General features: G+C 40.9%; 2 pseudogenes; both read right to left on the bottom strand.

Moving 5' to 3' along the window:
* Nucleotides 1-346: 346 nt before the first annotated feature.
* On the bottom strand, nucleotides 347-2,187 carry LOC112086245 (annotated as a pseudogene).
* A 15,929-nt stretch (nucleotides 2,188-18,116) lies between these two features.
* Nucleotides 18,117-20,943, bottom strand: LOC112086246 (annotated as a pseudogene).
* Nucleotides 20,944-27,954: the final 7,011 nt, after the last annotated feature.

The raw sequence follows: 27,954 nt of genomic DNA on the forward strand, positions 1-27,954 counted from the left end.
GACGGTCACATGCTCTTCCAAGTAGTTTTCCTTGTTCTTGCAGCTCTTTGAAGAACTTTTGGTAGTTGCACAGCTTCTCGAGAGCTGCAAGCGAGATCTGGTATATTTCTCCCAAAGAAGCTTGACTTAGAGTCATATTCTTTAGGGATAATATTCGAGATGTCTCATTTCCAAGAGGTTCTGGAAGTGAGTTCAAGTACGCCTGCTTCATATTGACATCGTCGATTCCATTTAGTGCGTAGAATCTTTTTGACATCCTCTCATAGTGCTTCTCCAGATCTTTTCTTTTGAAAGAGCAGCATCTCATGCTCATGTATTCTTCCCTTGCTTGGATTGTATAGTGATCTCATGTGCCAAGAAATTCATTGTGGATATGTCCAATCACAGTATCCACTGATTGAGATTGTCGGATCTGTAGCTGTCTGTAATCTCCAAGGCTGATCCACCACTGTCTGAGACGACCATGGAATTTGGAGATCATCTTGTCTATTACTGTAGGGAGAGTAGCTCCTGGGTTGAGCAGTTGTTTGGTGAGCCATGCATGCATCTCGTAGATTTTGTCTCTCCATTTTGATGGGGGAACATTGTCGAAAGAGAAACCACTGTGTGAGTCAGTGTGGCTTCTTGGATTCCAGTCTGGTGGAGTTTGAGGCCTCTGTGGTTCTTTTCTGTCTGCAGATATGTTTCCGCCATCGCTTTCCATATGTTCTTCTTCTACTCTTGGTTCGGCCATCATGAAGGTTGGGATTAGGAACTCTTCATCCGGACTTTCTTGTAGCGGCATCATGCTTTTCACAGAACGTTGTTGCTTTGGTGGTTTTGTTTGCTCTGCCACTTGTTCAAGAAATGTAGAGATTGGATTTTTGGCGTGTTCCACCATAAACTGTGCTTCACTCTTTTCAGGTGAAGTGGTCTTCGTGTTTTCTGGCGCAGAAATCTTTGGAGTTTCTTTAGGAACAGTTGGGTGTTTGTTTTTTGCAGGACGTTGCTATTTGATTCTTGTTGGTAGGAAGGAGGATTATCCAAAGATACTTGGGTCATGGGAAAAGGAGAGAGGTTGTGTTTGGGTCATGGCTGGTGGGGAATATATAGGATAGGGTGTGAAGAGATCATATGGCATTGGGGTCTGTGTTTTGGGATGGTTTTGAAATGATTGTAATTGGGCTTTAAGGGATTTTAGCTCTGACTCCTTTTGGTACATGAGTGGGGAAGTTGTTGAAACAGTAGTCGCCAGGTGTAAGAGTTCTTGATGAAGAGAACTTTTCCTTTTGTTGATTTCTTTGATTGAAATGTCCAGGATAGATTCCTTTGTGTCGATTTGGCTCAGGAGATGGTTTTGGACCATAGCGTTTTCTGATTGCCAATTTAGAGTTGCTTCTGCTGCACTAACTTGTTTTGCCGTTCCATCTGGATTTCTAATGTTCGGATTTCTGATTTTCCATGAGTGCCTGATGTTGCCCTTTTCAAATTCTCGTGTTGGAAACGTTGGCTCTTGAGAGGACGAAGAACCGAACATATAACATGTGTGGACATCTTCATTGTGAGGTGTTGGTGGAGTTGATCCGTTTGAATACAAGACATAGTATTCAAACTCCTTCCCCGTAGGTTCTCCAAGAAGACCAACTTCAGGGTCTCCCGATTCGTATCGTTCTTTGAGAATTTGCTGGGATGACTTCTTTTTTCTTCGCCTTGGTTTTTCTTCTTCATCTGAGCTACTCATTAGGCAATAGTCACAGTCACAAACGTCAAAGAATTTGTGACCTGTTTCGTCTGAGAATGTATAGATAGGGTCTCCGGCTGCATTGTATTTGTTTATTGGAACACCAGGCAAATATTGCCTCAGGGGTTGTACTTCTTCAGCTGGGAGATTGCATTTTTCTCAGTGCAAAACGCTGGGTGCCGTGATTTTTCACCATCTTGCTGTTTAAAAGATATCTCGATTGCTCTGTCTTTTCTCTTGTAGATGGAAGAGTCCACGGATTGAATCGGTACGCTTCTTTCAGGAAGCTTTTCGTAATTTGTCACCCAAGACTCTGGAAGTAATTTGACTAATTCTTCTCTAGCGATTTGCCTGGGGATATGGATGCATGATGGACTGTGTTGAGATTCTAGCTGTATAAGCAGTGCATCTCCTGTGTCTCGCAGGAGACTGAGGTCCATAGCATGGTTTTGGACCCTATACGCCATTTGATGATGGAGTGTTGCTACATATGTGTTGCCAACTTGGGGAGTGCCTGTGATTTGTAGCTGGATTTGCATGTTTTGGAAGATTTGAGGGTCTTCAAGTGATATGTTGAAGTTTGGGTAGAGAGTGACAAATACCGTGCCTGCATTCAGGGTTGTCTGAATTTTTGCTATGCAAGCATGCTGGTATTCTCTGTATCTTTGGTCGAGTAGGGCAACTCTCGCCACGACGAGTAGGCCTTTTCTTCCATGCAGAGTTAACGCCAACGTAATTGCTCTGTAGTGTAGGTGGGTATAACCATGAGTCTTTCATTGGTGAACCATCCCTTCATCCTCTTATTTATAGTGATACAATGGATACCTAACTTAAGATTATTACACACGTGGATACCTAACTTAGAGCTATTTAGCATGTGGATACCTAACTTCCTCATGCATAAATATTTTATTCTTTTCTTATTTAGCATATGGATTATGATGATACAATGGATACCTAACTTAAGATTAGTACACACGTGGATACCTAACTTAGAGCTATTTAGCATGTGGATACCTAACTACCTCATGCATAAATATTTTATTCTTTTCTTATTTAGCATATGGATTATTGTATCACTATAAATAAGAAGCTTGGGTGCTTGCATAAACGAAGCTAAGTCCTGTAATCGAGTCTGAGAGAAAAACCTTGAGTGTCCTTGTAATTTATGAGTGTTCCATATAAATAAAATATCCCCCTTTGTATAATCATCTCTTCCATACTTTAAATACCCTTTTTAATACTCTTGATCCTTATAAACCTTCTTTGTTATTGTAGCCACTATGTGTCTGTAAATCTGGTATCAGAGCCATGGCAGACTAAGCTTTAGATCTTATCTCCCCGAGGAGTTATAAGCCTACGAGTTGTTTTCTTCTACAAGCTAATATAGAAAGTATGCTCTGTGGTTGCCACATAGTGGATCCTCCACATCAGAAATCTGACATAGCTAAGAAAAAAGAATTTTGAGAAAGAACTCATAAGATCATTATGCTTAAAGTACCTTGAGGCTCAAAGCTTTGAATTATTGCCTCGGTTATCGAGCTAAAACATCTTACGAGGGATTTCTCAAATATTCTTAGTGCATCATAAAACCAACTCTTGGCTTAGTATTACTCTAAGGGATATATAAGAAATTAAACATTCTGTCTTGGCTTCTGGTCTCATCATATATCATGGAAAGTTCTCTAAACACAACTCCTTTTAGAAAATCAACCTCTAGTAAGATAGATTACTTATATGAAATAGAGTATGTGAGCGAAGATAGTAAAGTACCCATCACCCAGTTACCTTTATTAAACCCATATAAAGCTTTTACAAAACCAAACTCTACTTTCCCAAAGGTGATAAAACAAGTCTTGGGTCCCAGCAAACATGTCGCAAGAGAGCTAATTCTAGCCTCACAAATGGAGCAACATCTGGTTCCAGCGACAGAAACTGAGCAAATGATCCCCCTCCGTTTCAATGAAGGGATGGTTCACCAATGAAAGACTCATGGCTATACCCACCTACACTACAGAGCAATCGAGATATCTTTCAAACAGCAAGATGGTGAAAAATCACGGCACCCAGCGTTTTGCACTGAGATAAATGCAATCTCTCCAGCTGAAGAAGTACAACCCCTGAGGCAATATTTGCCTGGTGTTACAATAAACAAATTCATGCAGCCGGAGACCTTATTTATGAATTCTCAGACGAAACAGGTCACAAATTCTTTGACGTCTGTGACTGTGACTATTGCCTAATGAGTGGCTCAGGTGAAGAAGAAAAACCAAGGCGAAGAAAAAAGAAGTCATCCCAGCAAATTCTCAAAGAACGATACGAATTGGGAGACCCTGAAGTTGGTCTTCTTGGAGAACCTACGGGGAAGGAGTTTGAATACTATGTCTTGTATTCAAACGGATCAACTCCACCAACACCTCACAATGAAGATGTCCACACATGTTATATGTTCGGTTCTTCGTCCTCTCAAGAGCCAACGTTTCCAACACGAGAATTTGAAAAAGGCAACATCAGGCACTCATGGAAAATCAGAAATCCGAACATTAGAAATCCAGATGGAACGGCAAAACAAGTTAGTGCAGCAGAAGCAACTCTAAATTGGCAATCAGAAAACGCTATGGTCCAAAACCATCTCTTGAGCCAAATCGACACAAAGGTATCTATCCTGGACCTTTCAATCAAAGAAATCAACAAAAGGGTAAGTTCTCTTCATCAAGAACTCTTACACCTGGCGACTACTGTTTCCACAACTTCCCCACTCATGTACCAAAAGCAGTCAGAGCTAAAATCCCTTAAAGCCCAATTACAATCATTACAAAACCAGCCCAAAACACATACCCCAATGCCATATGATCTCTTTACACCTTATCCTATATATTCTCCACCAGCCATGACCCAAACACAACCTCTCTCCTTTTCCCATGACCCAAGTATCTTTGGATCATCCTCCTTCCTACCAACAAGAATCAAAGAGCAACATCCTGCAAAAAAGAAACACCCAACTGTTCCTAAAGAAACTTTGAAGATTTCTGCCCTAGAAAACACGAAGACCACTTCACCTGAAAAGAGTGAAGCACAGGTTATGGTGGAACACACCAAAAATCCAATCTCTAAATTTCTTGAACAAGTTGCGGAGCAAACAAAACCACCAAAGCAACAACGTTCTGTGAAAAGCCTGATGCTGCTACAAGAAAGTCCTGATGAGGAGTTCCTAATCCCAAACTTCATGATGACTGAACCAACAGTAGAAGAAGAAGATATGGAAAGCGGTGGCGGAAACATATCTGAAGACAGAAGAGAACCACAGAGGCCTCAAACTCCACCAGACTGGAATCCAAGAAGCCACACTGACTCACACAGTGGTTTCTCTTTCGACAATGTTCCCCCATCAAAATGGAGAGACAAAATCTACTAGATGCATGCATGGCTCACCGAACAACTGCTCAACCCAAGAGCTACTCTCCCTACAGTAATAGACAAGCTGATCTCCAAATTCCATGGTCGTCTCAGACAGTGGTGGATCAGCCTTGGAGATTACAGACAGCTATAGATCCGACAATCTCAATCAGTGGATACTTGATAACTTAGGGGTTTCAAGGCTCTAAATGAGGGGTTATCAATCCCTTTTGTCACTTTGCAGTACAAAGGGTATCAATCCATCATGTGTAGACACTAAGATGCAGGATCAGTTCTTAATTCAAGCAAAATGAGTAAGGTTTTGATGATTAACGACAACTAAGAACTTTAAACAAGGATTAAAGCTAATGATCAACTTAAACAAGCAAGTAAATAAGCTAAATTTGATGAGACTGTAAGTATGATGATAAGAAAGGTCTTAGACATGATATTGGATTAGGGTGCCTTTGATGCTAAACTAGTGAGCTAATGAGTCATGTGATCAAGCAAACCATTCAACATAAACATCATTGATTAAGCTAATCCTCTCATGAAGGTATTAACTTCTATGTTAAAACAGTTTCTAACCTAATCATCATTAGTGAAACATGAATCAACAAGCATTAAGAACAAGTTTAATCAGTCATTTAAACATAAAAACAATCATTCCCATGATGACTAATACTTAAACCTCTAACAACCTTGGTTTAGGCAATTCATCAAACACTTTTGTTGAATGAAATGCCCAGAATCTAGACCACATATGATGTATATGGATCTACCATTAAGAACAGGTTGTAGAGAATGGAATATGAATGAGCTAACCCCTAAGCTCACTAATCTACCACCTAAGCACCCTAATCTACATATCTAAGACCTTAATATGGGGATTACTCACTAATCATGCTAATCTCTCTTAAACCTTTGCAAGTTGAGAAGATTGGCATGATTAATGATGAGAAATGCAGATGGAGAAGATAGATAATGATGGATTTGCAGCTTTAAACACAAATATCTCTCAAACTCTCTTGATTAGAACCGTTAAAAATCGATATTACTCTTCTCAAAGGGGAGTCTTTCACAAAAGAGGCAAGAAACAAAAGGAATAAAGCTTACGTCCTCGGAGTAAAACCCTAAAAAACTATTTATAGGTTCTAAAACGAACCGGGTCAGCCCGGAACAAACCGGGTCCTGACCTGGTTTTAATGGGTAAAATGACGAGTGTGCGAGTTGGTCAGGAGCTTCCCAAGTCGCATGCCCAAGTCGCACAGCCAAAGAAGCAGTCTTGTGAGCCTTAAGTCCTTTAGTCTCAGCTGCATGCCCATCTAGGTGTGTTTTGCGAGTCTTTGTGCGATTCAGTCTTCTTCCTCTTCAACTCGCATGACCAAGACGAAATCTGGGGAGAATATGTGTGCGACTTGGTCCTCCTTTAGTCCCAAGTCGCATGCCCATGTTCCCAAGTAAAGTTTTGACATCTTCATAGATGCCAATCTTCTTCAGAAAGTCCACATCAGGGAACCTCCCTTGCTGGATCCCCATCTGTTGAAACTTGGCCAGATAATCAGGTGTTTCTGGTTCAGTTTTCTTGATCCTCTTTGATGCCTCTTCAATGGTGCCTTGGGAGCCTCCAGCTGAGCTGCTTGAGCCACTCTCAGACTGTTCATCATCAGATACCACAGCCAATTGTTTCCCTCTCTTCTTGGAACCAGAAGCAACCACCAATGCTTTCTCTTCATGCCTTGTCCTTTTCGGCGCTTGATATACTCATATTTTGTCATGTTTAGGATTGCATTTTTGTTCAAATATTGAGTTTCATGCATACATTTATGTAGTTTTACATATATTTGTCTTTGATTTTGTCTTTAGTTAGGAATTGCATTAGGTCCTAGAGAGTTTTGCACTTTTGGAGTGTTTACAGGTCATTTGGAGATAATTGGGAGCAATTGGGACAAAAGCCATGGAGGGACCATCACCTTATGTGCATCAGACTCGGACAAGTGTTATGGAGCCGACGATCCCTCAACTTAATCAGCTGAGAAGGAAGACTTTCACCAGGATTCAGCCTCCGTAGTCTTCATAAAAAACCAAGAGCGTCGACTCTAGTTTCCAGAACAATTTATATCGTCCTATTTGCAGTTTGGAGCTGAACGTTACGGCGATAAGAAGCAGTACATGTCTCGGAGCGAATAAAGGACCAAAGCAACGCGCATCAAAGAACCGGTGGAACGGAGCCTTTGCCGACGTCATCTGAACCCAAACCCTTCACCAAAGTTGGAGATGATCGAGTCACGGTCCAAGAACAGGTCGAATAACTGGATTTGGAGTCGTGAGATGAGAGTTAAGCACACCGGAAAATACACCTGTCTCGCAACAGTTTCAAGACCGATCTGATGTGTCCCAAAGATTGCATGGGCCGATGCCTTTCCAGTCTGATTCAGTTGCAGGGGGCTTCATAAAGATTCAAGGTCATTGAGTGCTTGTTCCATAACTTCTGAGATCATCAAGTTTGGAGCTGTGTGCTGAAAGGTACCGTCTCCGGAGTGAAAACTGTTCCAAGAGCTTCTTTTCGATCGTTTCAATGCGCTGCAGAGAAGAGCCGTCCAGGAAACCTTCCACTTCCCAAGCTCTGAAGGTTTCTTCACCAAAGTTGGAGATATTTGAGTGCTATTTCCACTGAAGTTATAATTATGCCATTTGGATCCATATCCTGTAAGTTACTCTCCCCTGAACGCGACGTGGTCCGAGAAGGCCTAGGTTGTGCGATACGATACTGCGACTTGATTAACTCGAACCCATGAATGTTCAACGCTCTGGAAACAAGTTGAGACTTTAGAGATTAGTGAAAGGAGACTCTGAGCAAGGTATAGACTTCCAGAATCAAATTTGAGTAAGTCCACAATGCTGTGCAAGATAGGCATGTGAGTTGGACATGAAGTGGAACCATGTAGCACATGTGTCGCAAATCACACCGACTTGGGCATGCGACTTGGGCTAGGAAGTGACCATCTCGCACATATACATTCTGGAGTGTGCGACCTGGTCTTGCGAGTGGGGAAGGAGCTGAACTGAGCCGCACAAGAACATGCAAGATGAAGTGCTAGATGGATGTGCGGCTGAGAAAGGACTTGACTATCTAGGAGTCTTGAGCTCCTTTTGGTGCGAGATGGGTGTGCGGGTCAACCATGGATGTGACCATCTCGCACACCAGCCACCAGACCCAACTGAGACGGGTCAGTACCCAGTTTGTCCTGGGCTGACCCGGTTCAAGACCTTTAGTATAAATAGTTTTTTGGGCGAAAAACCCTAAATCTTATCTTCTCTCTTAGTTTTCTCTCTTATTTTCTTTCCTTTTCAGTGTAAAAACGAGTTTGATCAAGAGATATCTAGCAGATTTAATCATCTTAAAGCTGTTTCTTATCATTTCTTCATCTCATCTTAACTTCTAATCATGATCAACATCACCTCTTGCAAAGGAAATGGTGTGTTCATCATGATTAGTGTGTAGTCTTCTTTTAAGCTTCTAGGTGTGTATATTAGGGTGCTTAGATGTAGATTAATGATTGTTTAAGCTTATATTCTCTTCTCCTTTCCTTAGTTAGCTGATCCTAATGCTAGATCCTTGCACATTACTTGGGTCTAGAATCTGGGTTTTTCATGCACCAAAAGTGTTTGATGAAATGCCTGAATGAAAGCTAACTAAGGGTTTATGCATTAATGCCATGATGATGTTTGTTAAATGCATAAATGACATATTAGAACTGTTTCTTAATGCTCATTGATTCATATTTCACAAATGAGAATTTGGTTTGAAAATGGATTAGTGTAGAGGTTAATGCCTTCATGAGAGGATTAATCTAGTTTAGAGTCTTAAGTTAATTGGTTTTGAGATCATGTGATTGCTTGCTATGTCTTTCTGTATAAGATTCAGTCTTTCTTTGTTAAAGATTGTTTGGTCACTAATTAGGCTTGGAACATTATTCTTGTTGATTGCTTGGTTATTTCTAATGGTTGTTAGACTTGATTAAGGTATTTGCAAAGAGATTTCTGTCATGAAAGTGGATTAATCTGATTAGGAAGCCTAGACTAAAGAGTAGCAAGTGTTGCACTGTTGTTTAGCATCATTAGTTTGCATTGAAAGCACCCTAATCAATTATCACACCTAGAGGCTTATCTTCCATCATTTGCTTAATCACCATCATCTTGTTTTGTTGCCTTGTTTAGTTCATTAATCATTGCTTTTCTTGTTCCTTGTTTTATGCTTTCTTCTTACTTTGTTCACACCAAAACTCATCTTTGATCACTTGACTTAAGAGTTTCTCACATAAACTAGTGTCTGGCAACCACACTTATGGATTGATACCCTTTATGCTGCAACAGCTAAGGGATTGATAACCCTTAATAAGGCCTTGAAAACCTTAGTTATCAATTGGCATCGTTGTCGGGGACCAAGAGGCTTTGTGTTTACTAATCATGTTTTCTATGTTCTTATTTTCTCTTTTGCCTTTTTGAGTCTTATTTGATCATGCATAGCATTTAGTGCATATAAAAAAACCAAAAAAATTGAAATATCTGAAAATTTGAACACAAAAAATGATCATGTAGTTGCATTTCACATTTTTAGGATTGAGTCTAGTTGCATCATATAGGTTGCATTGTGCATGGGAGTAATGATAGTTTTTTTTCTTGAGAGTACATCACTTTGAGAATTTGGATTAAATATGCTTGTGAAATGACTTCTGTGCTTGCAAGGCTTGAAATTATTTGAATCTGAGAAGCAAGTTTGAATTGAACTCAACTCTAATAAGTGAAAACCCTGAACTTGACTTGAAATTATCATTTGGTGCATTGTTTGAATAAGCTTGTGGATACCAATATACGTATTTGAGCTAGAATCCTGTTTTTACCATCCTCTTCCTTAGCTCAAATAGCTGAATCTGCATAATAGATCAGTTTTTCTCACCCTGAACCCATCCTTCTTTCAAGCCAATTGTTTGTGTGTGATTGAGAGGCCACCTTGGACCAAACTTAGCAGAAAGTGTTAGGTTTAGGGCGACAAGGGCAAGTATCATTGAGTGCTAAGTTCTATCATCAAGGAGCTGAGAGATTTGGCAAGAACTAAGTGTGGGGGAATACTTGTTGGTGAGTGGAAAAAGGAGGGATGAGTGGAAATAAAAGGAGAATGGTGCAAACTAGGGGATAGAAAAAGAAAAGAAATCAGTCTTGGAGTTTTGAGTCAAAGAAAGTGAGCTCTAGTGTTTTGAAAAGAAAGAGTCTAGCCTCTAAGTGAAAAGAAAAGAAAAGAAGCCAAAGAGCTCAAATGTTTTAAAAGGAAAGAAAAAAGAGGCTAGAGGTTACAAAAGAAAGTGAAAAAGAGCTGTGTAAAGTTTGAACTCCAACACTTGTGTATGAAAAGGAAAAGAGAATCCCCTAGTGAGAGAAGAATGAGTGTGAAAAGTAAGCAAGTGAGGAAACTTTGAGTAGAGTGTGGGGTGGGATGAGTCCTTGCCCTTGTATGCATAGGTTGCCTTTTACCTTTAGCATTCTGCCAAAGTTTGGTCATTCATAGAGAGATCCTTTTGATGCATTGAACCCACTCAGGCATTGATGAGATCATTTTAGTCTCATAACCTCACCCTAGCGAAACTTTGTTTGTTTAAACAATGCATCATTTGATCCACTTGGTAAAAAGCTTAATGAATGTTAAAGAGTTGAGGAATAGGAGAACTTGTGGAGATTACTGTTGAGATGATACAGCAAAGTATGGTTTTGCATTGCATATTGAGCATGCACTTGAATTCTCTTAGTGGTCACTTCTCTCAAAAGAAATATGAACTCCCATGCATTCAACCTCTCTCTCTCATTTGTTCTTGTTTGCTTGAGGACAAGCAAAGGACAAGTGTGGGGGAGTTGATATACTCATATTTTGTCATGCTTAGGATTGCATTTTTGTCCAAATATTGAGTCTCATGCATACATTTAGGTAGTTTTACATATATTTGTCTTTGCTTTTGTCTTTAGTTAGGAATTGCATTAGGTCCTAGAGAGTTTTGCAATTTTGGAGTGTTTACAGGTCATTTGGAGATAATTGGGAGCAATTGGGATAAAAGCCATGAAGAGACCATCACCTTATGTGCGTCAGACTCGGACAAGTGTTATGGAGCCGACGATCCCTCAACTTGATCACCTGAGAAGGAAGACTTTAACAAGGATTCAGCCTCCAGAGTCTTCATAAAGAATCAAGAGCGTCGAGTCTAGTTTCCAGAACACTTTAGATCGTCCTATTTTCAGTTTGGAGCTGAAAGTTACGGCGACAAGAAGCAGTACATGTCTCGGAGCGGATAAAGGACCAAAGCAACGCGCATCAAATAACCGGTGGAACGGAGCCCTTGCCGACGTCATCTGAACCCAAACCCTTCCCCAAAGTTGTAGATGATCGAGTCCCGGTCCAAGAACAGGTCGAATAATTGGATTTGGAGTCGTGAGATGAGAGTTAAGCTCACCGGAAGATACAACTGTCTCGCTACAGTTTGAAGACCGATCCGATGAGTCACAAAGATTGCGTGGAACGATGCATTTCCAGTCTGATTCAGTTGCCGGGGACTTCATCAAGATTTGCGGTCTTTGAGTGCTTTTTCCAGAACTTCTGAGATCATCCAGTTTGGAGCTGTGTACTGAAAGATACCGTCTCCGGAGTGAAAACTGTTCCAAGAGCTTCTTTTCGATAATTTCAATAAGCTGCAGAGATAAGCCGTCCAAGAAACCTTCCACTTCCCAAGCTCTGAAGGTTTCTTCACCAAAGTTCGAGATATTTGAGTGCTCTGGAAACAAGTTGAGACTTTAGAGATGAGTGTAAGGAGACTCTGAGCAAGGTAGAGACTTCCAGAATCAAATTTGAGTAAGTCCACAATGCTGTGCGAGATAGGTCTGTGAGTTGGACATGAAGTGGAACCATGTAGCACATGTGTTCACAAATCACACCGACTTGGGCATGCGACTTGGGCAAGGAAGTGACCATCTCGCACATATACATTCTGGAGTGTGCGACCTGTCTTGCGAGTGGGGAAGGAGCTGAACTGAGCCGCACAAGAACATGCAAGATGAAGTGTAGATGGATGTGCGGCTGAGAAAGGACTTGACCATCTAGGAGTCTTGAGCTCCTTTTGGTGCGAGATGGGTGTGCGGGTCAGCCATGGACGTGACCATCTCGCACACCAGCCACCAGACCCAACTGAGCCGGGTCAGTACCCAGTTTGTCCTGGGCTGACCCGTTTTAAGACCCTTAGTATAAATAGTTTTTTAGGAAAAAAACCCTAAATCTTATCTTCTCTTAGTTTTCTCTCTTGTTTTCTTTCCTTTTCAGTGTTAAAACGAGTTTGATCAAGAGATATCTAGCAGATTTAATCATCTTAAAGCTGTTTCTTATCATTTCTTCATCTCATCTTAACTTCTAATCATGATCAACATCACCTCTTGAAAGGGAAATGGTGTGTTCATCATGATTAGTGAGTAGTCTTCTTTTAAGCTTCTAGGTGTGTAGATTAGGGTGCTTAGATGTAGATTAATGATTGTTTAAGCTTATATTCTCTTCTCCTTTCCTTAGTTAGCTGATCCTAATGCTAGATCCTTGCACATCACTTGGGTCTAGAATCTGGATTTTTCATGCACCAAAAGTGTTTGATGAAATGCCTGAATGAAAGCTAACTAAGGGTTTATGCATTAATGCCATGATGATGTTTGTTAAATGCATAAATGACATATTAGAACTGTTTCTTAATGCTCATTGATTCATATTTCACAAATGAGAATTTGGTTTGAAAATGGATTAGTGTAGAGGTTAATGCCTTCATGAGAGGATTAATCTAGTTTAGAGTCTTAAGTTAATTGGTTTTGAGATCATGTGATTGCTTGCTATGTCTTTCTGTATAAGATTCAGTCTTTCTTTGTTAAAGATTGTTTGGTCACTAATTAGGCTTGGAACATTATTCTTGTTGATTGCTTGGTTATTTCTAATGGTTGTTAGACTTGATTAAGGTATTTGCAAAGAGATTTCTGTCATGAAAGTGGATTAATCTGATTAGGAAGCCTAGACTAAAGAGTAGCAAGTGTTGCATTGTTGTTTAGCATCATTAGTTTGCATTGAAAGCACCCTAATCAATGATCACACCTAGAGGCTTATCTTCCATCATTTGCTTAAGCACCATCATCTTGTTTTGTTGCCTTGTTTAGTTCATTAATCATTGCTTTTCTTGTTCCTTGTTTTATGCTTTCTTGTTACTTTGTTCACACCAAAACTCATCTTTGATCACTTGACTTAAGAGTTTATCACATAAACTAGTGTCTGACAACCACACTTATGGATTGATACCCTTTATGCTGCAACAGCTAAGGGATTGATAACCCTTAGGCCTTGAAAACGTTAGTTATCACTATCTCGCAGGCTTCAGGTCTCCTTGGACCACTTCACATTCGTGGGAGAGTAACTCCCAGGATACTGGTCCAAATGGTGCGATTCTAACTTCAGTGGAAAGAAAAATCAGACATCTTCAACTTTGGTGAAGGAACCTTAGGCGCTTGGGAAGTGGAAGGTTCCCTGGAGGGCTCATCTTAGCAGTGCATTGACACGGTCAGAAAGAGGCTTTTATACATGCGTCCATTCCAGAAACGTTATCTTCTTGCTCATAGCTCCAAATTGAATGATCTCAAACGTTCTGAAAAGAGGGCTCAAATATCTCAAATCTTGATCAAGGCCCTGTAGACTGAATCGGTCTGGAAGTGCATCGTCCTTCGCATTCTTCGGAGCTCATCGGGGGGGTCTAAAACGGCAGCGAGACAGGCGTGCCTTCCGACGAGCTTAACTCTCTGCTCACGCCTCCAAATCATATGATTTTACCTGCTCTGGAACCATGATACAATCGTCTCCAACTTTGATGAAGCACCCGACAGCTGAATCGACCGGCAACACCTTTAGGTAACGCGATTTCTGAGACTTGTCTCTATCTAGAAATTTTGGCCGAGAAACCTTAGCCGCGGTTCGCGTATTGGCCGAGAGGCTCACTTGCGGTACATGGAAAACGCCGAGAAAAGTTGCCTGCGGTACGTGAGAATCGCCGAGAACCTCCAAAAACCCATTTTCACCATCTTTCAAGCTCTGATCACCGTTTCTCTTCCTGGTTTCACCTTTTCAACTCAAAATAGCTCCAAATACACCTTGGCTAGGGTGAGGTTATGAGACTAAAATGCTCTCATCAGCGCCTGAGTGGGTTTAATGCAGCAAAGGGATCTCTCTATGAATGACCAAACTTTGGCAGAATGCTAAAGGTAAAAGGCAACTTATGCACACAAGGGCAAGAACTCATCCCGCCCCACACTCTACTCAAAGTTTCCTCACTTCCTTACTTTTCACACTCTTTCCTCTCTCACTAGGGGATTCATTTTTTCTTTCCATGCACAAGTCTTGGAGCTCAAAATTTACTCAGCTCTTTTTCATTTTCTTTTGTAACTGATAACTTTGAGTTTTCAAGTGATACGATCCTAGGTGATCAACTCTGAAGCAAAGAACAATAGATGCAGCGATATGGTGGATAGACTGAAACGATGAAGCGAAAAGGGTGGTGGTAGTGATACGATGATGGCTCGATGAGGATGATGGAGACACGGCAGATCAGATCGTGGATGTGCGATGGTGGTGTGAGCGAGAGATCGATGGTACGGTGATGATGAGATGATATCGATGGAATGGAGTGATAGAAGAACCTCTTGTAAACAGATTAGTTTTTAAGAGATTCGAGTTTCAGAGTTTTTAGTTCTCAGAAATCAAAGAGAGAAGAACACGTTAAAAGTTTGATAAAAATTCTTCACTGATTATCACATAGGCGATTTTCTCTCTTAAATAGACTTAGAGAGAAATCGCAGCCCTAAGAAACAAACTACATGAAGTCTGAAATAAAAACAACAAGAAGTTTGATTTAAAAATAAAACAGCGAGGCGTCCCTTCTAAATCCTAAGTGGTGTGCCTAAAACAACTAGTGCAAAGGTCATTGTGACTTTGCACGTTATTACCCATTAGTAACAACTTCTAAGTAACTCGACGTAGCAATGATTTCTGCCTCGTTAAAAACCTTGGAGAAGAACCTCCTTGCCTTCCAAAATCCTCACCAAGGAAAGTTACCTAGTCATTGTTGATGGGTTCTTCATTCTTCAAGATAGAGATGTTGAAGATGTGAGCTCCAGCCTCCAGTTGATCGATGTCCTCTGCTGCAATGAGAGCGTGAGCCTCCTTAGCCATCTCTCTAGCTCTGGAACGAGTGATCCTGCCAGCTACCTCTGGTTCCTCCTCCTCTGAACTTGTCACGATCATATCATCCTCTCCCTCTTGAAAAGGATTTGTCCTCAAATCTGAATCTGCAACATAAGGAAGCAAGTCAGAAACATTGAAAGCATCAGAAACATCATACTTACCTTGAAGATCAATCTGATAGGCGTTGTTGTTGATTCTTTTGATGACTGCGTATGGTCCATCAACTCTGGGCATTAGCTTGTTCTTTCGTTCAGCTGGAAATCGCTCCTTCCTCAGATGGATCCACACCAGATCTCCTTCTTCGAATATCAGCTCCTTTCGTCCTTTGTTGGCATGCTTCTCATACTGCTTGGTTTTCTTCTCGATGTTCTCCTTAGCCTTAGCATGTATTCTCCGGACCTGTTCAGCTTTCTCCTTGCCATTCAAACTGCATTTTCCACTTAAAGGCAAAGGGATCAAGTCTAGAGGTTATTGTGGATTAAACCCATATACAATTTCAAAAGGAGAAAAGAGGGTAGCGGAATCCTTAGCGTGATTATAGGCAAACTCAACATGAGGCAGACGCTCTTCCCATGTCTTGAGGTTACTCTTCACCAAAGTCCTTAGAAGTGTGGACAACGTTCTATTCACCACCTCGGTTTGTCCATCGGTCTGAGGATGACACGTCGTTGAGAATGAGAGCTCTGTTCCAAGCTTAGCCTAAAGCGTTCGTGATGTTGATCTTGATGTGTGGTGTCGAGGGTTGTCAAGTTTTACCCTAATTGAAATCAATAGCCGCAAGTGCACAGCTGATCGATTGTAGTACTTAGGGATCGAATCCACAGGGAAGGAGGATCTTTTGCTGCAAAAAGCCTTTGAAATAAGTTAAAGTAAGGAAGTCTAGAACAAAAACGGTTTAGTGGGGGTTTGGTAGTGTGTTTAAAATCTAAAAACGAAATCTTAAAACAGAATACGGAAATTAAATGACGTAATAACTAAACTTAATGAAAATGACTAAAAATGATAAAAACGGATATTCTAATGCTTAAATGAAAATGAACTAAAAAGGAAAGACAATATTAAACTAAAGCTTAAAGAAAATCGGTGTAAAACAATGGAGAAGAAAGCGTTGGGGTTCAGGGAAGTTTTCTCAGGGGTACGAACGATTCAAAACATTGCTAGAGAGTAAATTTTGTAAGATCTTAGCTTAAACTTTTCGAACTGGAGTCACGGACGTATGAATACGCCACTGTCGTGATCATAGACAACTATCTCTCTCAACCCTGACCAGTAGGTTTCCACTCTGGCCCTGGAAGAGAAGAGATGCATTATGTTTAAGACTCGTCCTAATTCACAAATCGCCCATAGGTAGGTTTCCACTCCTATGTTTGTTTTGCTCTCCCAAACTAGATCTGATACCTGATGAACACTTTCGTGTCACCAAGCATCTGGATCAGATTGTAGTTCATGACGCTACTCTCATGCAGTAAAAACCAATTCAGAAGAAAAATTTCTAAGATTCAGCTCAATAGCCAATGGAATCCTCACCGAACATATATATCCCCATCGAAAATCCCTTAATCCCAACAATAAAACTACTCAGACATAATGAACGAAATCAAAGACATAGTATTAAGAAGTAGAATAGAAACCGAAATTGAAAAAGAAAGAACAAGGGTTCAAGAGAACAAATCTCTCTCTCCCTAAAAACTAAAGCAAAAATAATAAGAATATGAAGTAAATATTTCGGTGGTGATAGGTTACACGATTTCTAGGGCTCCTAAGACATGTATTTATAGTGCTCAAGACCTCTCTGGACGTCACTTAGGGTTTCTCCAAATGTGGGCTTCAGAAATGGGCTTTTTGGGCTCGGAGGTTGAAGGCCGCGGTCGGGACAAGTGTGACCGCGGTGGATGAGTGGTTTGCCGCGGTCGGGATGCTCCTGACCGCGGGAAAATGCTGGCAAGCTGGTTTACGGGGCATCTTGCTCTTCGTGTATCTTTTGATTGAACCGTTGGATTGCCAAGCTGTAAAGTGCACTGGAAAGCTGATACTTCCATCTTTAAGGTCTCCAAATTTGAGCTGGATCAGACGGTGAGAAGGCCTTCAATCAGGGGTGAACTTCTGACGGTTTGACTCTGAGCTGAAATCTGGTTTTCTATCCATTTTGTTAAGCTTTTCCCTAAGTTTCCTGAAAAGAGTCTTGAAACTACAAATACTAGAAAAACGTGATAAAAGTACTTAAAAGCAATTAAAAACATAGAAAAAATATTTCAAAACGATCCATAAAAGTGGTCAAAATACGGTGGTATCAGTTCGCCAAAAGTGTCCTATGAACTTCGTGTCTCGATCTGAAATGATAACCTGTGGCATTCCATGCAGTCTTACTACTTCCCTGAAAAACAAGTTAGCTACATTCACAGCATCATCTGTCTTGTGGCTAGCGATGAAGTGACCCATCTTGCTAAACCTGTCAACAACTACAAAAATAGAATCTCTACCATTTCTGGTTCGAGGTAAGCCAACTACAAAATCCATAGCGATATTAGTCCAAGGTTGAGAAGGAATAGGCAGAGGAGTATACAAACCGTGAGGTTGAACTTTACTCTTGGCCATCTTACATACGACACATGTAGAACAGATTTTCTCAACGTCTTTCTTCATGTTCGGCCAGTAGAAGTGCTCTTGTAGTCCAAGAAGTGTCTTTGTGACACCGAAATGTCCAGCTAATCCACCTCCATGAGCTTCTCGTACCAGTAACTCTCGAATGGATCCTCGTGGTATGCACAATCGGTTACTGAAGAACAAGTATCCATCCTGTCTATAAAATTTCTCACAGGCAAACTTATGACATTTGGCATAGCTCTCAGAAAATTCAGTATCAGATTCATAAAGATCTATAATGTGCTCAAATCCAATCAACTTTGATGTTAAAGTCGAAATAAGAGTGTACCTCCGGGATAATGCGTCTGCGACCACATTATCATTACCTTTTTGTACTTAACAATGTAGGGGAATGTCTCAATGAACTCCGTCCATCGCCCATGTCTTTTGTTAAGCTTCTGCTGACCCTTGAGGTGCTTTAGAGACTCGTGATCGTTATGAATGACGAATTCCTTAGGCCATAGGTAATGCTGCCACGTCTGGAGAGCTCGAACCAATGCGTATAACTCCTTGTCATATGTGGGATAATTCAGCGTTGATCCTCCTAACTTTTCGCTGAAGTAAGCGACGGGCTTCTTATCCTGCATAAGAACTGCTCCAATACCTACACAAGAAGCATCGCATTCAATCTCAAAAGTCTTAGTAAAATCAGGAAGTACTAGTAAGGGCGAATTGATAAGCTTCTCTTTAAGGGCTGTAAAAGCCTGTTCTTGTGCCTCTCCCCACTTGAACCCCACGTCTTTCTTGATCACTTCTGTTAAGGGCGCGGCTATGGTTCTGAAATCACGAACAAAACGCCTGTAGAATCCTGCTAAACCATGGAAACTTCGGACTTCTCCAATATTCTTGGGGGTTGGCCACTCCTTGATAGCTTTTATCTTCTCTTCATCCACTTTAACTCCTCCTGCACTTACTACAAAGCCTAAGAAAACAATTTCTTTAGTGCAGAATGAATATTTAGATAAATTAGTAAAGAGAGATTGAGAGCGAAGAACATCAAGAACCGATCTGATGTGATCTAGATGTTCTTCCAAACCTTTACTGTAGATGAGGATATCATCGAAATAAACCACTACGAACATGCCAATGAATGGTCTCAGGGCATGGTTCATTAGTCTCATGAAGGTGCTGGGAGCATTGGTGAGACCAAAAGGCATAACTAGCCACTCGTAGAGTCCTTGCTTTGTCTTGAATGCCGTCTTCCATTCGTCTCCTTCTTTCATTCTGATCTGATGATACCCACTCTTCAAATCTATCTTCGAGAAGATTTTCGATCCACACAGCTCATCCAGCATATCATCTAGTCTTGGAATCGGATGCCTATACTTCACAGTGATGTTATTGATAGCTCGGCAGTCTACACACATTCTCCAGGAACCATCCTTCTTTGGCACTAACAGAACTGGAACCGCACATGGACTCAAGCTTTCTCGAATATGGCCTTTGCTCATCAGCTCCTCCACTTGGTTTTTGCAGCTCCTTAGTCTCTACAGGATTGGTTCGGTATGCTGGTCTGTTAGGTAATGCTGATCCTGGTACCAAATCGATCTGATGCTCTATCCCGCTAATAAGAGGTAGCCCTGGTGGAATTTCTACCGAAAAAACGTCCTTATATTCCTGCAAAATCTCAAACATAGCACTAGGAAGCTCCTGTGAAGGGTTAGTATTAACAAGGGATTCCTTGTACATAAACATAAAAGTAGTCATTTCAGGATCAAAGAGTTTAGAAAATTCACTGTGGTTTATGTAGAGGCTGTTGGCGACTTTCTCCTTCTCCTTGAGCTTCATCTGAATCTGATCTTGGTAAATCTCGGTAGGCGTGAGAGGTAGGAGGGTAATTTTGCGAATGAGTGCTTGTTGGTAGAACCGTCGTGTATCACCCTACGATCTGATTGCCACGGTCTGCCCAGCAACACATGACTCGAACCCATGGGAATAACATCACATAGAATCTCATCTTCATACTTCCCAATAGATAGAGAAACCATAACTTGCTGAGATACGGTCAAGGATCCACTATCATTCAGCCACTGAAGTTTATACGGTCTTGGATGAGGAATAGTCTTGAGCTGGAGCTTCTTAACCATCTCTTTGCTTGCAGCATTAGTACAACTTCCTCCATCTATGATCAGGCTACAAACTTTTTCTTTAATGAAGCATCTCGTGTGAAACAGGTTCTCTCGCTGACAAGTCTCTTCAGGTTGACTCTGAACACTCAAAGTCCTTCTGGCAACCAGCATCTCGCCCACGACAGCAGCTTCTTCCTCTTCCTCTAATTCATATTCGGCCTCTGAATCCTCTTGAGGAACTATCTCTCCTCCCTCTTGTAACAAGAATACCTTCTTGTTTGGACAAGCTCGAGAGTAATGTCCCATTCCTTGACATTTGAAACACCTTACATTGCTGATAGAGGTACCACTCCTAGGTTTGAACTTAGCTTTAGATTCTTCTTTAAGTCCAGTAGAGGGTGGTTTGATGTCTCTGGAGTAAGCTGGCTTGCTGATCAACTTAGGCTTAGGTACACTAGGCGTGAACGTGGACTTGAAATTTCGCCTCTTGAATTGAGATTCACCAATTCAGCCTTATGCACCATCTCTTGTATATCTGCGAAATCCTGAAGTTCCACCTTGTCTTGAATTTCTTGGTTACGTCCTCCAAGAAATCTCGACATTACCATTTCTTCGCCTTCTCGTAAATCTGCACGAATGAGCAAAGTTTCCAATTCCTTATAGTAATCTCGAACAGACTTCGTACCTTGGATGAGGCGCCTAAGCTTGTTGAGCATTGGCCCTGTCATTCTCTCTAACATAGACCTGTGGCTGGTCATATCTCTTTTGCTGGTTTTGAAATGGCTGATGTTGGTGCACTTGTTGTCTTTGGTGGACATTGGCCTGATGCCTCCGCTGATGAGCTGGAGCTTGTCCCTGGTGGACATAAGCTTGATGTTGATGCACTTGTTCCTGATGAAAATTACCCTGATGTAACCCTTGACCAGCTCCATTACCAGCAGCATTACCAGCTCCATTACCCTGAGCCTGTTGCTTCTGAGCCGGTTGCTCAATGTCAACCACATGTTCTCTTTGATCTTCCATGTCAGCCTGATCAGTGTGTCTTCCACGCCTATCCTTTCTCCTCCTTGGAACCAAAAGATTAATGTTGTCGTTTAAGGGGAAAGGTGGACCACAGCTTCTTGATCTGGACCTGGTGTTCATGCATCTGAAACTCACAAACAGAACTTGAAATAAATTAGAAAACACAAAAGAAAATGCTTGATCTCAAGAAATGACACAATCTTAATGCTATCACACTTTGGCAACGGCGCCAATTGATATCCCTTTTGTCACTTTGCAGTACAAAGGGTATCAATCCATTATGTGTAGACACTGAGATGCAAAGTCAGTTCTTAATTCAAGCCAAATGAGTGAAGTTTTGATGTTACTTCCACTAAACAAACTTAAAACAAGAACTAATGCTAATGATCAACTTAAACAAGCAAATGACAAGATGAGATGATACGAAATGATGGAAGCATGAGATTCTAGACATGATAGTAGGCTAGGGTGCTTTGATGCTAAATCAGGAATGCTAATGAAAATGATGAGACATGATTCAAGTGATTTAGAACTCTAATCTAGATTAATCCTCTCATGAAGGCATTAACCTCTACACTAATCCATTTTCAAACCAAATCATCATTTGTGAAATTTGAATCAATGTGCATTAAGAAACAGTTCTAAAAGATCATTCAAGCAAATAACAAAACATTATCATGCAGCAAATGCTTAAACCTCTAATACAGCTCTTTCAGGAATTTCATCAAACACTTGTGGTGCATGAAATTCCCAGAATCTAGATCACAAGTGATTTGCAAGGATCTAGCCTAGAGAACAGCTGTTTAGAGAATTGAATCAGTGAATCTAGCCCTAAGCACTCTTAATCTAACACCTTAGCACCCTAACCTACACATCTAGAAACTCACTAAGCTAAACTACTCACTAATCATACTAATCTCTCTTAAACCTTTGCAAGTTGAGAAGATTGGCATGATTAATGATGAGAAATTGAGATGGAGGAGATAGATGGTGATGGGTTTGCAGCTTTAAACACAGAAATCTCTCAATCTCTCAGATTAAAACTCACAAAGGGGTGGAAAATGAAGATGGAGATGAATGATAATGATAGATTTCAGCTTTAAACCCTAATTACTTTCTTGATTCAACCCAGAAAATGAATATCTCTCTTACAAACTTCAAGTTTTTCACAAAAGAGGCAAAGAAAACAAAGAGAATAAAGCTTAGTCTGCTGGATAATGACTAAAACATATATATATGTAGGGTTTCTTGCTGGGGCAACCTAGGACAAACTAGGTTTTGGCCCAAAAAAGGTCCACAAAAACGTTATGAAGCGAGAATGTATCAAAGTGATTCTGGCCGGTGTGGTTGGTCGATATTTCTTCGGCGATTTGAGGCTGGTTACACCGAGACACTACACCGGCTGAATTAACCTCGGTGCGGCGTCAAGGATAGCTTCAGGGGATCAATACCGAGCAGAATTAGGTCGGTGCAGGACGTCGATATTTCTTCGGCAATTTGGCTTCCAAAAGCCAGCCAAAAACGTCAAGGTTCCAAGGTAATACCGACTAGATTTTGGCCGGTATTCCTTCTCGATATGAATGTGGACCGCTTGCACCAAATCCTTCATAACTCCTTGCTCACTGGTCCGAACCTCGATCTTCCACTTCCACGCTATAGATGACGTCCTTAGATCCAAGTTTTGTGCAGGGCTCAACCCCGTATGACATTGTCAAAACCCCCGTCTCGTCGGTTCATTGAGGCGCATCGCGTAAGACCTGATCGGGCCGCGAGACATGTGTTCGTTCCGATGGCGATATCTCCCAGTTCACGGCTCCAAATCGTCTGATTCCAAGTGTTCCGGAAACAAGATGCATTCCTATTGATTCTTGATGAAGACACTGGAGGTTGAATTGCATTGCAAGTCTTTTGTCCCACGCGATCAAAGTGAGGGTTTTGTCTGCACCAAACCATCTGTCCGAGTTGCTGTACACAGGTGAGGGTTCCTCAATGATCCCAGCTCCAAGTTGCTCCCAAAAGTCTCCAAATGACCTGAGAAAAATCCAAAAATGCAGGACACTCTAGGACCTAATGCAAATCCTAAATAAAGCTAGAACCAAAGACAAACTCTATCAAAACTAGCTAAATGTATGCATGAGACTCAATATTTGGACAAAAATGCAGTCATAATCATGACAAAATATGAGTATATCAGTAACCTCTAGCCTCTTTTTCTTTCTTTTTAAAACAGTTGAGCTCTTTGGCTTCTTTTCTTTTTCATTTACTTATAGGCTAGACTTTTTCCTTTCAAAACACTAGAGCTCACTTTCTTTAACACAAACTCCAAGACTTATCTCTTTTCTTTATATCCCCTAGTTTTCACCACTCTCCTTTTGTTTCCACTCATCTCTCCTTTTTCCACTCACCAAAAAGTATTCCCCCATGCTTAGTTCTTGCCAAATCTCTCAGCTCCTTGATGATGGAACTTACTCACAATGAGACTTGCCCTTGTCGCCCTAAACCTAACACTTTCTGCTAAGTTTGGTCCAAGGTGGCCTCTCAATCACACACAAACAATTGGCTTGAAAGAAGGATGGGTTCATGGTGAGGAAAACTGATCTATTATGCAGATTCAGCTATTTGAGCTAAGGAAGAGGATGGCAAAAACAGGATTCTAGCTCAAATATGTATAATGGTATCCACAAGCTTATTCAGACAATGCACCAAGTGATAATTTCAAGTCAAGTTCAGGGTTTTCACTTATTAGAGTTGAGTTCAATTCAAACTTGCTTCTCAGATTTAGATCATTTCAAGCCTTGCAAGCATAGAAGTCATTTCAAAAGCATATTTAATCCAAATTCTCAAAGTGATTTACTCTCAAGGAAAACCTATCATTGCTCCATTGCATAATGCAACCTAGATGATGCAACTAGACTCAAGCCTAAAAAGAATGAGAATGCAACTACATGAACATTTTTTTGTGAAATTTTTTTTTTTCGATTTTTTGGTTTTTTTACATGCACTTAGATGCAACTACATGAATGCATGCAAGAATGAGACTCAAGACTCAAAGTGGAAAATAAGAATAAGAAAAAACAAGATTAGTAAAAGATGAAACTCCTCCCCCACACTTATAAAAGCATGTTAAAGGAGTGAAAGCAAAACAAACAAGTAATATGCAAAGAGAAAAAGAAAATCCACATGCATATGTACAAGGTGTGGAGTGTTACCTAAGAGCTGTGGAAGTCAGACCCCAAAGAGTAAGAGGGGTTTGAAGTGTGACCAGATGGTGTCTCCCAGGAGTGATGGCTTACCTCATTAGAACCGTCTTCAAGATCCACCCATGCTGTGCCATATGGGACCAGGGCGGTGGAGTTGGTGGAACTCTCTCCAACCTCTTCTCTGTTCCTTGGTGAAACCGGTGTTGGAGATCCACCTTTGCAAGGGTTTTCAAGCTTCTTGATCCTTTTCTTCATCTCCTTGATGCACTTTGCCATCTTGTGTATCGTTTTATCTTGGTACTTGCACCATTGTTGGAGAACACCGATCTTTTGCTGAGCTCTAAACCCTGAAGTGCCTGGCTCCTCCCAATTGTAATCATCAAAGTGATATCTGTTCCCACCGTAACATTTTTGAGGTGGAGGCAGATCATCATCTCCAGCACCAGCAGCACTAGTGGTAGCATCTTCTCTGCAAGCCTTCTTGTACTTGAGAATTGGTGGATCAGTTTAGACATTGTACAGCTCTTCTTTCAACAAGTAGAAGTGAATGTTCCTCTTTACTTGGACTGTGGAGATGGAGGGATTGGGCAGGAGAGTTTGGACTGGCTCATCAATGAAGGACTTGAAGTTGTAAACCAAATGCACTTTTTGTAGAACATCAAAGACCTTGCTAATTGAGAGGCAAGGCAAGGTGTGTAAGCATATCCTTCATAGGGCTTCCCATCTTCATGAGTTGGCATCAACTGTTTCAGCCCCACTCCAAGGAGATTCAGATCACCTTTATGAACTCTCCCAATATCAAGCTTGAAGAAGAAGCTGTGAGAAAGGATCTTGTGGACATATCTCCGCACTGGATTCCTTATCCAAGAAGACTTATCTGCTCCTGCTTTGTACTTCCAAGAACCTATTGATCTCCATAAAGCTTGAAAATCTTCCTTTCTAAGAACAATCGGTTGGAGAGAGGAACGTTTTTGGGCGCAGCAAACCCAAATATCTCATTCAATTCCCTGAATGGCACTCTGTAGGCCTTTCCTTTCACCGTAAACTCCATGTATCCAAGACCATCACCTTGAAGAATCCTTGAATCCCTTTTGTAGCATATAAAAGCATCAAAAGAAGCCAAGAACTCTTGTGACTCCTCTTCATATGCGATCTCTCTCAGCTCCAGGAGTGATTCAATGCCCATGTTCCCAAGCAAAGTTTTGACATCTTCATAGATGCCAATCTTCTTCAGAAAGTCCACATCAGGAGACCTCCCTTTCTGGATCCCCATCTGTTGAAACTTGGCTAGATAATCAGGTGTTTCTGGTTCAGTTTTCTTGATCCTCTTTGATGCCTCTTCAATGGTGGCTTGGGAACCCCCAGCTAAGCTGCTTGAGCCACTCTCAGTCTGTTCATCATCAGATACCACAGCCAGATGTTTCCCTTTCTTCTTGGAACCAGAAGCAACAACCAATGCTTTCTCTTCATTCCCTGTCCTTTTTGGCGCTTGTTCACCTTTCCCTTGCTTTGTGCTTTTCTTGGTGCCTTGGCCTTTTCCTTTTTGCTGTGAAGATCCCGAAACCAAACCCTTTTGCTTGGATGCAGTACCTTTTTTCTTGGCTAGAGAATTGGTTCTCTCAGTCATCTGCCAATAAATTTCTCAAAAACAAGGTGAGCACAAGATCAAGTACAAAGTTCTCAAAAATTTTTTGAAAAGTTGCTGCAAAAATCAACTTCTAAAGCACATGAACAAGTTTCTCAAGCCAAGCATCAGTCCAATGAGTTAATACCAATGCAAAACAAAAGTGCAAAGAAAAGACTCAGCAAGAAACAGATTCACCACTTTCTCAAGAAAAATCGATATTTCCATGAATTATTTTGCAACAATTTTCAAAATTCAAGGACATTGAATCACAAAGAAAGAGCTCTGTTTTCAATGATAATCTAGCATCCTAGCATTTATAAAAGTAATCCCAAGGTCTAAAACAACCTATTAAAATCGATTCCACACTTTGAAGCTCAAAAATTACCATTTAAGAACATGGAAAGAGATGAGTTTTAACAGAGTGAATAACTTGGAATTACGATGCAAACGAGTTCGAAATGCTAACAGGATGAGATTACCAACTCAAAAACGAGCTCAGAGCACTTTGAATCAACAAATTTGGTGAAGAAATGAGAGAGTTATGCAGAAAACAATGGAGAGGAATGGGTTTAGAAAGCAAACTCGTGGTTTTGGTGAGGAAGAGAGAGTGTGGGACTAGGTGCATCCTTTGGAATGGTGGTCAATAGATCCATTTTGACCAGTCAAGGCTTTGACCTCTCTTTTTTGTTAACCAGAGTCTTTTTCCTTCCGTTTTGCGCCTTGGAACCGGTTGTTTTCTCACACCGCACGACCGACTCGGCGTAAACCGCGAATATGTGTGCGAGAGAGACCAAGACGAAACTAGCCATACTTGTCACCAAATGAACCAAACTCAAGCACCAACCTTCGCAAGCATTCCTAACCTCAACCTTTTGACATTCATTTAAAGTTTCAAGTGGATCATGTTCATGCAAATCAAGTGAATTCATTTGGCTTGGGACTGGGTTTTGAGATGAAAATGATCTCAATCAAGTAACTGGTACGCCATGCAAGGGGATCACTCAAAAATTAGTAGACTTTAGTAAAATGCTAAGGGTAAAAAACAAAGATAGAACTACATCTACCCCATACCCAAAATGCTTTTCACACTCAACTTTAAACATCTCAAGACTCTTTCTCTAGTCTACTCACCCCAAATGGCATTTTGCCTTTGACACTCAATCAGCTCTCATCACTCTCTTCATTTCATCTCTTAGGGGAATGCTTTCTTTAACAACCACTTAGTGAGTTTCTTTTCTTTAACACATAAGCTCTTCCTTAATCCAGCCTCTTTTTGAATCTTTTCTTTTTCTTTTCATGAGATTCTTTTCATTTCAACACATGAGCTTTACATTCCAGCACACACTCACTTTCTTTCATTTAAGCATTCATTCCCCTAACCAATCGGGTTCTTTCCACTTTCATCACTCAGATTTTTTTCTTTACAGCTCACACACTCAAAATCAGTGCTCTCACTTTCACCTAAACCTAGACTAGTCCTTGATGTTGGACTAGTATCTACATGCAGCACTATCTTTGTCGCTCTAAACCCAACACTTTTTTCCATGTCTACTAGAAACAAGGCCTCACAAATCATGCACACAAGAAGGGTGTTTAGGCTTCAAAGAAAGGTTTGGCTAAAGGCAGGGAACTGTCTCAAGATGAGAGATCAGCTATTTGAGCTAGCAAGAGTGATTAAAAAGGATAAGAAAGCTCAAATATGTATGTGGTACCTATGAATTCACAATGATATGCACAAACATGATAATTAGATGTCAAATTCAAGGGTTCTCAATTAAGCAAGGTTGAGGCTATTCACAACTTGATTCAGCTAGCACAGAACTATTGAGACACCAGTTCAAAGCATGGTTCACACTTGATTTCATACCAGTTTTGCAATGCTTTAAAGGGCCAAGCTCTTAAAATGATGCTCTCTTCAAGAAAAAATCTATCATTACTCCCATTTGCATAGGATGCAACCTACATGAAAATGCAAACTA

The sequence above is a fragment of the Eutrema salsugineum genome, unplaced genomic scaffold, assembly GCF_000478725.1.
Source record: "Eutrema salsugineum unplaced genomic scaffold, Eutsalg1_0 scaffold_21, whole genome shotgun sequence".
NCBI classification, from domain to species: domain Eukaryota; kingdom Viridiplantae; phylum Streptophyta; class Magnoliopsida; order Brassicales; family Brassicaceae; genus Eutrema; species Eutrema salsugineum.